The 13,114-nt window shown below is 38.0% G+C and overlaps 1 long non-coding RNA gene across 1 annotated transcript; it reads right to left on the bottom strand.

The window, feature by feature from the left end:
- Positions 1 to 376: 376 nt before the first annotated feature.
- LOC309529034 lies at positions 377 to 4,202 on the bottom strand. The gene is made up of 2 exons (XR_014218050.1): positions 2,980 to 4,202; positions 377 to 465 (listed from the first exon to the last, which is right to left on the bottom strand). It is a non-coding gene; the product is annotated as an uncharacterized lncRNA (long non-coding RNA).
- Between the last annotated feature and the right edge of the window lie 8,912 nt (positions 4,203 to 13,114).

Here is a 13,114-nt window from a genome sequence, read left to right as displayed (position 1 = left end):
TTAGTATCACAGCAAAAAAGTACTGCAACAAATCTAGTTAAATAACTGGAAAAATTTCCAGAGCCTGTGCAACAGTCAGTAATGGCAATAAAAGTTTCACATTATCTACCTTGTCCACATTTCCTCAAAGATCAATATGGCTAAGTACATCTTCTGCATACTTCTATAAAGAGACAAATATGAAACTTACTTGCATCAAACACAGTGTGACACCAGCTTTAGATGGACCCTTCCCCCACAGTCTAAAAAGCTGGGGAGAAATATCAATACTATGTTTGAATTACATTAGTTGGAACAAGGATGAATGTGATGGTGCAAAGTCAAAAGGATTTACTCAGCAACTTTCCATAAATGATAAATGGTCTTTGCAAAAGGATGGCTTCTTGCAGAGTATTTTACTAACATGTAAAATCTTTCTCTTTGATATTATGGATTTGTCACAATGTTGAAATTTCCCAGCAGGCCCTATGGAGAGAAAATATTAACACTGAGAATGAGATTTTCGAACAAAATTTCATGACATGCACTTAAGTTGCAGATTTTGACTCATTTAAGTTTATTAACCAAAGGTGGATAACTTTGGGTGTATTATGTGGCATAAGGCAGAAAGGGCAATCTTCTGGAGCTCTAGGTGAGGTCCATAGATTTGTGTATGTGTCTTTATGTCGCAGATACTTCCCCCTATGGCTTTACTGTCCTTAAAAACTGTGGGCTATATCCAGTGTTCTCTTGTCTACTAGTTCAAGGACTCTGTTGTGCAACAGAAGAGCTAATGCAGCAGTTGCACTAATGGAAATGCAATGTGAAACAGACTGCGCAATCTGTTGTGCAACAAAATTATAAGCAAACTGCTTGTAACACTTTTTTTTTTTTTTGCCCAACAATGTTCCACTGGTGCAAATCATTTTCCCCGCAGAACAAGTATTCTGCTAAGTGACTTTACCTTACCTACATTAGATACAACCTTGTATATGTATATATGATGGATCTTCAGTAACTGGGCTGACCTTCCATTAGGCAGAGTGATGGAGCCACCTCAGGCAACTGATTTTGGTTGTCATGGGCTTTTAATTGAATTTTTAAAAATATTTTTACCACCAAAGCTCTAAAGAACTTTAAAGTTCTTCAAGGGGTTACAGTGAAAGCTCTATGAACCATTAGTTTTCATGGTCTTGCTCCAAAATATCAACACTCGTGTTGTTTAAGACACAATAAAATGCCCTGACCTTTTTGGTTATGACACAAAAGAAAGCCCATTGTGTTTTATCGTATATTTTAAATTTATAACTGCCAAGGGCAGGTGTAAAATGCAAGTATTTTATATATTATGAGCTATACAAATTGCTGGAAAATTACAGGTGCAGATACCCCTGTTCTCTGAGCAATTTTGAAAACAAAGGCGGACTTATAATATTTATGGATAACCTATAGTTTGTTATTATGGGATTGCTCCTTAGAATATTGGGAAGTGGTAAATTAGCAGAAAGGAAATAACCTGCAAGCACAACAAATGCATAAATGTGTTTTATTCCAAAGCAGGGGTTGGGAGCCCTTTTCAGCACAAGGACCACCTCCCCTTCTGGGCAACCTTCCAGGGGCCACATGCCAGTGGTGGGAGTGGCCAGAGGTGAAAGTGGGTGGAACAACTATTGTACATTTTACCTTTGTATAGTCAGCTAGTTAATCCTGTCTTCCACCCAGAGAAGAAAGAGGCCTTGTCAGTGTTCAAAGAAGCATTCAGTCAGGCAAAGGCAGTCAGTGAAGGTGTGAAGCAGGGTCAGTAGTAGGTGAGGTGGCAAAGGTGATGCAACCTGGGATAGAGTCCCGAGGGCCAAACAGACAGGCTTGGAGGGCCGCATTTGCCCTCCCCACTTGCCTGAGGTTTCCCGTTCCTGTTATACAAGGTAAGAATTTGAAGGGTTTGTAAAAATGATTTTATGTTTCTTCAGCAAAAGAGATAACTAGACTTTAAAAAACAAATGTTAGCATTTAGAAACGGTAAGCGAGGCAGTAAAGGATTTATCTTCCATGTAATAGGGAGGTCTACTTCGGAATTAATTTTAGATGGAACATACTAATTATTCGCTCGTGCTGTCAGATGCTGAGTTTAGACTTGTACAGAAACTGATAAAAGATTATTTAGGCTGGTGCAAACAATCCCAGTGTAAGCTCTTTATATTGTGTATTTTTATACTTTAATATGTATTTTTCATTTCTAATCATAGGTATCTAAAACCTCAGCCAGTTTTATAGTGAAAGTTTCCAGAGTGAACTAATTAATTGTAACAATGGCGCTATCTCTTTAACTAAAGCTATTTACTTATTTATTAAATTTCTCGTTTTTCAGTTTCACACTTTTCCAATATTAAGATCAGTTCTTCACATTTCCGCATCAGTTTGCTAAAATATTTTTAGGTCCTCATGATAATTTATCAGCATTTTAGTGTGATTCCCACCCCCCACCCCACATTTTTACAAAGCAATTTCCCCATATATGATGTATTTTCTATGTTATTTTCCCTAATATATGCATTTATATGCACACTTTACCCATGTTTGTGTACACATCAATGTACACAGGGCTGCAGAATTGCATTGCAAAATTCAGATAGGGGCAAATGTCAAAATATTCCTGTGTTTTGGAAAATGTAAATTAGATAAGTTCACCTTTAAATGCAAACTGAGTCCTCCATCCCGTCCACCATAACAGCACTCCCTAAGCACAAAGACAATACAACTGGAGTTAAGGTGACAAGACTATAATCAGGAATAGAGGATATACACAGCTTTATGGATAAATCTTATTTCTTCCTTGGGCCTGTCTTCCATGGGGAAAGTATTGTTGAGCTCACTTTTAACAGGATAAGGCAAACCAAATGTTCTGAAATGCAGCTTTGTGTAGATGCCTTCTTTAAAATAAAAAACACACGGAAAACTGAATAGCATTTTTTCAAAGTAATTTGCAGAAAGGATGCAAACCTCCACAGAGAAACCTTCATTTGGGTCATTTGGATTTTCTCTCTGCTACCATGCAAGAAGCTAGTCAGAACTGTCTGTATGCAACAGAAAGATAAAAATTTCAATTAGGTTGAGTGCTGTCATAAGCAGACTACATGAGAAGGCTAGAGATAATATGCATTACATATTGATGCCTATCAGCACTGAGAACATAGCCATGTTTTATTCCATGCCCCTTTTGTAGGTTTGGCAGCAGTGGCACCCAATAAAGGCCTAATCATATTAATTTATGCCCCTATCAATTATGCATTCAGATTCCCCTGATAGCTTGTCAGTTTTTATTCAGTATTTTCTGAAAAATACGCCTATTACAGTTACTGAGCAAATAGTAGGACTGTCAGAAAGTAAGATTTAAAGAATATTACTTAAAAGGGGTGGGTTTTTAATTTTATAAATCTTGTATTATATGGCATGCGTTTGTTAGCTTTAAAACAGGTGACAGTACAGGGACAGATGTCACATTAAGGACTTTTGGGAAATGAGAATAAAAGTCTTTTCTGTTCTTTTGTAGTGAGGGACCTCGTTACGTATTCAACTTTTAATAAAAAAACACCAAAATGTTCTAGGATTTACAAATGCAGTAAAACTGTATCAGATTAGTTAGTTTATTATCAATTTGCATGTTTCATATGACGGGCATTAACTGAGATTTTAAGAGATCTTTAAAGTTTGAAGAGTAATTTCACAACTGTATACCAACCCTGTGTAGCTGTGAAAAAATGTTTGGGGTGAGGTGCCCAAAAGAGCTAGGCTGTTCCCTACAAAAAGTCATGTCACCACAAGTGAGTTAGGCCATGATCCAGAAGGAAACAGCTGCCACCACATACTATAAGCTATGTCTTTCCTCAAAGAGCTCTCACACCCAATCCCAAACTGCTTTTTAAATCAGAATTAGCATGATCTTTAAAGTGGTCTTTGTTGGCATCCGCCTGTCTCGAGAGACTGTGGAGTGCGCCTCTGGGGCTGAGGTCAAACCGCAACACCAAAGTGATCTCCCCGAAGCGCAAGCCTGGGCAATGTGTATGGAGGTCCTGGTCTACGCTTGGCCTTGCAGAAGTGATGAATGACCCTGATGTACCTTTGGTTGAAGTAAGTATGTGTTTTTCCAGTTTTTGATATATCTCAAGATGAGGGCCAGCACTAGCATTAGGCAAATGGAGCAGCCAACTGAGGAGGCAGATCCTAGGCAGATCCTAACTTAGTTGGTCTTTAAGGTGCTACTGGAAGGAATTTTTTATTTTGACTATGGCAGACCAACACGGCTACCTATCTGTAACTAAAACATAGAATCCATTTGCAAGTTGAAGTGGGAAACATCACCATATGCCATTTTGGCCTGCTGTGCATCTACAGTAGAATCTTTCCACCCAAATGGAGGAATAGAACTAGCATGATTAAACCTCTTCTTTCTTTTCTTTTTACTAATTTGCTTCATGGGGTGGGGGGGACATAATGTGTACTTATGGCCTTCTTATCTTGTAAATATAACATATCAACAGAGCCATGGCTAACAGCAGCTTTCAATTCAGTATCAAAAGTTCCAGCTGTGTGTCACTCTAATCTTTTTCTGAACTCTATGACTTTGGTTTTGAGCATATTTTGACTTCCTGCAACATCCCTTTTTGATTGTCAGATGATGAGAAGCTATCACCATGTCAGTTTTTGCCATGCAAAATACTCTCATTCTTCCTCTGCAGGAGGAAGGCTTGCAACTGTGCTCCCCAATATTACTTTCAGAAATTGCCGGATGAAAAATCCATGCAGCTCCTTTATAAACTACACTTTTTGTTACCTACATCCCTCTCCCCGCCAAGACAGGCCTCTATCTTTCTTTTTATTTATTCGTTTTAGATTTTGATGGAAGAGCAAGGGGTGTGTGCAAACATGCATATTGGGGTAGCAGATGTATAGTCCAATGAAAGTGATGGAGCAGTAAAATGGCATGTCTTGGCCAGAACAAATAAAAACTTTGACAACTTCTGGCAAGGAGAAAGGCACCAGTTAATGGTGCCTCCAGGTAGCTTTAGCTTATATGACTGGCAATTGTAACACAGTTTTTCTCAGTGCACTTGGCAGCATTACAAGGATCACAGTCTAACAAGGATGAACAGTTTATCCAATGTGTGGGTTTCTCTCTTACATTTGGCATGGATATCTTTCTGCTTCACCTTTTGTTTTCTGTCAGAAGGATATTTATTGTGGCAATGTGCAGTGCAATCCAGCTCTCCATTTATGTTTGAGTTCCCTTCTTATTGTATTTCATGGTATTAATGGAGTACACATTTCTCTTCTACACATCTGCCTTTTTAAAAGATCCCCATTCAAGAGTACAGTGCCCTTGGGCTACTTGGTAATGTTTAATAACTTTCTACACTGGTAGTTCTTTCTTTGTCATTACACCGAGCCTTTTCTTACCTTGGTATATAAAGATCTTAAGTGTTCCCCTTGACTAGTGGCCCACACATTATATAGCAGTACCAGCAAGATAATATAGAGGGGGGGAAACCCTCTACCTTTTTACTATTATAATGGAAGCCTTCCTAAGAGGCATCTGAGAAGACAGTGTTGGAAAAGTTTGGCTAGACCTCTTCCAATTTCAGCTGGATCAAAATTGGTATATAAAGGAAGAATGTTATGATTCTGTCATTTTCTGAAAAGTCATTATATCTGTCAAAAGTTCATTTCCAGTATTCAGTGTAATTTTTAGGCTGGTAGCAACTAGAAATGCTGTAAAGAACAAGGCAGGACACTAACAGAAATAATTGAACATATGCATTCATGATCAACACTAAAATTTATTTATTTTGCACAGCTCAGAAAACCCCCGACCCTCAGGAGTTTTTTTGGATGTGGGGTGGGTGAAAAAGAGCTCTATAGGAAACAGGGGAAGCCTGAATGTGTGCATGGGACAGCACACATGGTTATTTGTATTCCATCTGTTACTTTTTCATGCTGCACCTCATTCTTATTTCCAATAGGTGGTATAAGGAAAAGGGGCTTATTAATGGGGAGCTGCTCGATATGTCTGTGTGTGTGTATAAACGTGTGTATTTGAAAGAGGGAGAAATGTATATTGGAATGAGGAAGAAAATGTATTTATCTTTAAATATTGTGCACAAATCTTTAAATATTGCTCTTCCAGTATTATAGGATGATTTTTAATAGGGTGCTGTAACCTCTCTCTGAAGGTGGTTGTAATCTAAATTATTGCACAAGTTTACTCTTAGGCTTTACTTCTGCTATGAAGGCCAAATATTACAGGGGGGAGGTGTACAAAAAGCTTGAAACTGTTTACTATATTGAGTTGCTGAGCAGAAAAGAAATAAATGAATCATTCAAATACCTAAGGAAAAGCACATTCTTTGATCTACTTTACCCTATCTTTACATGTTGACCTTGTTTGTATTTTCTGAATTGGTGTACAGAGTTGTCGAGTTGGTCAATAATCTAATCCGACCATCAATAAAACACACCTTCTTGTTTATTAATATGTGATTAAAAATGTATATGATAAAAAGATATTGACTGCAAGCCGAGTTTGCGTGACAAGAACAATTATGCCTCCCAAACTTAATCACTACATGAGCTCTTTAACCCAGTGAAAGTCAATAGTCTATTTATGAACAACTATTGTGAGGTTATATATATATATATATATATATATATATATATATATATATATATACACACACACACACATACAGTATTAGGATTTTGTTAGGACTCCTGTTCTTATTTCATTTACTCTTTTAACTTGTATAAATCTCCAAGATACCATAGTCAGCAGATAAACCTCTCATTAAATTCTTGCTTTATATTTGTTGTATAACAAAGCTGAAGGCATTAAGATGGAAGGTATTTGCACTTGTTATTGTTCTCTATTTGCAATTAAGCAAAGGTGCTCATTTGGCGATTCCCATTTTTCTTCATAGTACTCATTACACATTTGTTAATCAGAAATTCAAACCTTTGTAACTTCCCTTAATCCGTTTAAACAATATTGTTTAAGTTTGGCTGTGCCGCTTCAGGATGGATTCTGATTTGATTTAAAAACCTGTGTCAGTTGGCGCTGAGAAAAAAATGAAGAAGTAAAAATTCAGTACAGTACTACCATGATACAAATTGCCTTTTACTGGAAGATGCATTAAATGAAATATTTCTGTATGCTTAGAATGTATATTGTGCACATTGTTTCACAAATCTGGATTATGATGGTACATTTATGTATTATAACCAGTTGTATGGAGAAATGGGATTGAAATTGGAGAGCTCCAAAAATGGAATCAGGGGGTTAGCAAATCTTTTGAACTGAGTGAAAGGAGTCCTTAGAAAGATGAAGCTACTGCTATTGGCAGATATTACAGTCAGTGCCAGCAGTGATCTCTGAGAGCTTCATCCCTGATGATTTTGCATCTAACTCCCAATAAGAATCTGCTGGGGCTGAATTCTACTGTGATTACCAAACCTAGGTCATTCAATTGTCAATGTTTCTAGTTGGAAGAGAAACGGGGACCATTCAGTGAAGCTCAAGTTTGGAATACAGTAATATTCAAACGATTCCTTAGCTCACACTGTTATATAACAATAATAATGTCATTGATGAAAATATACTCCCCGGAATTAATCTCTCACCTAATGCAAAACTTATCAATCAGTCATTTAAAAAAAAAAATAGTGCAAAGAGGTAAAATTTATTCAACACCTAAATGAGCTAAACCTCCGAGGAACTGATCATACCCATATATCTGATATGTGATTTGCAAACTAGCATTTGTCTGCTTCTCTTCAAGCTGACTTTGAATAAGGGCATTGCTAACAGAGCATTTTGTTCCAGTCCCTCACCTGATTCACTGACATGTTTTAAAATATTAGAGCATTTCATAATGTTTGGTACATTTTATGAATCTAATTAGAGACCGGCACAGTAGTTCTTTGTTTTTTCTTATTAATGAAACAAGTTTTTAATTTATATGATGTTTTACCTTTCTCTGAGGTCTCTTCCTCATTTTTAAAAGAAAGCCTAATATTTGGCTGAAAAACACCACACTAACAACGACTGAGAACTGCAAGCAATAGCAAAACTTAAATGAGGTCCTGCAGCAGTTTAAAAATATACAATAAATACAGTTTGTTGTTTACGAACTATCATCCTATCTCTGTAGAAATCAATGGTATCATAGAACTTTTTGGAATCTGGGAACAAAGCAGGTATTTTACTTGAGATATCTACATTACCTTATCAAATTGCTTGCCTGTTTTATAGGTTTAGGATGTGTCCTGAGGGGATCAATGTATGCAAGTTTTGTGATCAATGTATGCAAGTTTATCACTGCTTCCACATGACAATGTTGGCATCAGAATAGAAGCCAATGTTCCCACCCACCCATTACTCTGGACTTACCCTTTCCACAGAAAATCTGGCATTTTTAAAAAAATGTTGCCAACAATCCATTTGTGATATCTAAAATATCCATTTGCAATATTAAGTACCCATCTGGAAACACCGTTATACAAATCCATTATTTTCACTGTATTCATATTTTTCCAATAGAAGAGAAAGAGCACACACATATTGCTAGAAATCAATATTAGAATCTATATTATTTAACGTGTCAATCTCTTTGCCCTTCTCAATTTGCTGCCTACTGCTGTTCATAATTTCTGCTTTCAAATTAAAATTTTGCAAATTTCCATTTACTTAAACAACCCTCTGCTGTTTCTGAACTTGAGCCAATATTATCCATTCCTTAATATATATCTTCCCAGTTACCTGTAGGGATGGGTGAATTTTTGTTTACCCCAGTTTCTCATTTCTCCAGTCTTAGGTCCAGTTTGTCCCATTTCTTCATCAATTTGCAGGATTCTTTTTTAAGTCTTAATGAAAATTCACAGCATTTTAGCACACATTTCCCTTAATACCATATTTATAGGCAATTTTGCCTAATACAGTTGTACCTTGGGTTAAGTACTTACTTTGTTCCGGAGGTCCGTTCTTAACCTGAAACTGTTCTTAACCTGAAGCACCACTTTAGCTAATGGGGCCTCCCGCTGCTGCCGCGCCGCCAGAGCACGATTTCTGTTCTCATCCTGAAGCAAAGTTCTTAGCCTGAAGCACTTTTTCTGGGTTAGCGGAGTCTGTAACCTGAAGCGTATGTAACCTGAAGCATATGTAACCCAAGGTACCACTGTACACAGTTTTGCAAGCAAATTTCCCTAATATAATGCAGTGTGTATCCTGTGATCACTAATACATTCATTTTTATGCACATTATCCCCTAATACATACATTTTCATAGAAATATTTTGGTTTGGAGACCAACATAACAAAATTCAGAGAAATGCAAATTTCAAAGGAGGGCTGCATTTTGGTTCATATATTGTTTTGGGATATGTGAATTACGTTAGGTTCACATGTTTTTATTTCTATTAAATTTATACCCCACTCTTCGTCCAGGAGCTCAGGGGGTGGGACAAGAGATGAAACAATAAAAGCATATTTAAAACATCTTAAAAGCAATTCCAGTACAGTTGCAGATTGGGAAAGCTATCTCTTAAAAGGCTTGTTGGAAGAGGAAGGTTTTCAGTAGGCAGGACCCGTGGCGGGAAACAGATGTTCAAGGGGAGGGAATTCCAAAGGTAGCTGTCACAACATTTAAGGCCTGATTCCTATATTGTGTGGAACAGACTGTCTGATAAAATGTTTACTGCAGGAGGCCCTCACCAGCAGAGCACAGTGATCAACTGGGTATACAAAGGGTGAGATGGTCTTTCAGGTATCCTGGTCCCAAGGTGTATAGAACTTTATACACCAGAACTGGCACCTTGAACTGAGAGCCCAGTAGCTAATTAGAAGCCAGGGATTTAAATGTGATGTGAACCAAATTTCTCTCCATCTCTAGTTTTTATATATATATATATATATATATATATATATATATATATATATATAATCACTCCTCTGAGACAGATGCATTCAGTGAACACTGATCTCAATGCACTCAGCATAGTCCTAGGAATAGAAATGAAGGATCAAATTAAAGCAAAGATCCTGTAGGTTTTCTGACATGAAAAGGAAAATACGAGTCACTGTATGTAGGAGAGGCTCAACCTACTAGGCAATTGAAGCAGTCACCTAGTGTCACAAAATTATAGGAACGTGCATCAGGCAGGTGCAGTCTGCTTGTGAATCTGGATGCAGATGGTGGATTATGCCTACAAAAGAGAGTAGGATTTGAGTTTCCTTTCCCTCATCTCCTTTCTTGAAAGCTAGAATGGTGTGTTAGGGCAATAATGATATTTCAGCTTGAACACTCCCAATAAGCCTCTTTACAAGGATTTTGACTCTTTCCTTACTTCTATTCTTTATTTGTCGAAGGTGAACTGTTCCCTTACTCAATTATTCACCACTAAGTGTACCTTAGACCTGCTAGGACTTCCTTACACTATTTTAAACTGATACTCTGAGGTCAGATCAGGCGAGAGCACTTTCAAAAGAAAGACTGCCACAGACAATCTAATAGGACAAGCTGTTTTAGTTTCTCAGTGGAATGTTTAGGATGATTCCTTGAGAGCTAATTTGATCACTGTGAAGAACTGCATTCTATTTACAGAGTCATGTCAGGTTCCCTGAGAGATGGGGGGGTGTCTTGCAACTCCCTCACTTTCTTTTCCTCTCCTTTTTTCTTGTTTTTGGTTCATTCTCTTGCCTTTCTTCACTGATTTGAAAAAAAAGCTGATTTGTAAGGTAGGATAAGGAAACAAGATAGCAAACCAGAATCTGCAAGATCTGAAAATCAGTCTCTTTGGAAGTGAGAGAAGGAGAGAAGGCCAGAGTCAAAAACGGGTAGAGGAAAGGATGTGGCTCTTACCTTTATACAATAGACTGCATTCCAGCAACACACAAGTCAGATGTTTCTATGCATACATTCCACACGTATCTCTAGATCCAGGAAAGCAAGAGGCATTATAGTTAAGAATAGGTTCCAACTAGGCAAAAGCATTCAAAGAGGGTGTGGAGCAGGGCTGGGGGGCATGGCCTGATGAGGGGAATGACCTGGGCAGAGTTATGAGGGCAGGAAAGAGAGGCCTGGAGAGCCAAATTAAGCCTCTGGTTCAAGACCTGAGGTTCCCAGACCTGTTTTAAAGTGCAGCTTCCTTTTATGTCTGAGAAAGGCAAGTTTCAAAGTGGGTAGCCCTCAGTAGACATAAAGTGTAGGAGAGAGAACAATTACTGTAATTAGTTTTCAATACACACCAGTGGCGTAGCGTGGGGGTGCAGGGGGGGCCAGCCGCACTGGGCGCAACATCTGGGGGGCGGCAGAAGAGACTCGAGTGCTAAAATCCACGGGTTAGGGGGCGCAAATTACTTGCCTTGCCCCGGGTGCTGACAACCCACGCTACGCCACTGATACAAACTTTGAAAAGAAAAAAAGATTTATTCTGCCTCTTGAGTGGGCACTAAGCTGCAAAGTGTTGTCTGAGAGTTTTTTCCTTTATCCAGGTCTTATTTCAAAGCATTATACCTTTAGTTGAGGAAATTGGTGTGAGGATGGTAAAGTCTTATCATATTCCGCAACCAAAGACTGCCCATGAGTATTCCATAACATGTGCTGCTAAATTTAAAAAGAGAGAGGTACTGTGTCTCAAATTACTTTGGAGGAATTTTGTTTGTTTGTTTTTAAAGGTATGTATCCCATCTTTAAAAGTAAAAATCAAGATGGCTTATAAAATAAAACTCTCTCTCTCTCTCTCTCTCTCTCTCTGTGTGTGTGTGTGTGTGTGTGTGTGTGTGGTGTGTGTACACACAAACAGTTCCTAAAACAATTTAAAGGAATCAATGAAAATATAGCACACCTAGAAAATCAATAAAAACAATTTATAAGCACCAATCCTAAACGAAGCAATGTCATCTGCTCCAGCTTCTCCTTACTCCTGAGTTGTTGCAAATCTTTAGTGAGGAGTGAAAGGCACTCTGTATATGGCCAGGAGGGCACGTGTGTCTATATTATTACTTCTTCCACTATAGGACACAGCCCTGGCCAAATAAATTGCTAGTGTTCTGTGTAACAAGATTTTTTTCCCTTTGTTAGCACAAAGTTTAGGACCATATATAGTAAGGGAGGCAAACATACCCAATCCATGTTTCTTATTCTGTAATAACTACCACCCTCTGTTCCCTATTCAAGTATCCTCAAGTATGGTGCAAACAAAGTTGCGAAGAACTAGGAAGCCTCGTCATAATTTAAAATGAATATTCAAAACAAGGCCCAGATAAGCATTTCAATCCCCAAGCATTCAGCATGCAGTAAGATGAGGCCAACAGGAACATTAATTTTCAGCTAGGGCAGCAGAATAGATTGCTCCAGCCATATCTACCCAGTATGCCAGGCCTTGTTAGGCATTGCCTGAGCTTCTGTAACATTAACTGAAGCCTTGGAGTCAAAGTGGTTGAGTTTGGGCTTTAGTGTATGGAAATGAGCACCTTCCCAATCCTAACGTTGCCATTGTCTAAGCTGTTGTGGTATGTTCTTAGCCAAAAGTCTAGGAGCTTTATGCTTCTAGTAGTAAGCAGTGTGGTGACAAGAAGGACTGAAACTTCCAGTGTGCCCCTCCTCCCCCAGTGTCATTTGCATAATCTCCTGGTGGTTTGTATTGTTAAGAGAGAAAATGAACACAGCTCTGTTCAAGAGAGAGCCTCAGTATATGTGTCACTAATGGAAAACAGTGCAGAGAAGGATTGGAATAGGAAGATACCTTCCCATGAACTTTCATGGATTGTACTGAAATTTAGTAAACAACTTAATAACAATAATAAAATCTCTAAGCAGTGTACATGAAACAGGAAAATAGTTAGCAAAAATAAGCAGATAAAATCAGCAAGAATTTAAAAACAAGTTTATGTAACTGATAGCCTGGCTGAAATAAAAAAGTTTTTAGAAAGTAGATAAAAGAGTATGAAGGTGCCTACTAAAGTAAATAGGCCGGGGGTTCTAAAGCATAGGTGCTGTCGTACTGAAAGATAAACCCCTCAGGGATATAGAATGAACACTATGTGGCACTTGGAATTATGAAAGTTCTGTGGATTGAATTGGTCATG

Source organism: Podarcis vaucheri (genome assembly GCF_965113315.1).
Source record: "Podarcis vaucheri genome assembly, chromosome: 3".
Taxonomy (NCBI): Eukaryota; Metazoa; Chordata; class Lepidosauria; order Squamata; family Lacertidae; genus Podarcis; species Podarcis vaucheri.
Note: the sequence above shows the minus strand (reverse complement) of the source record. Positions and strands in the feature narration are given on the sequence as shown.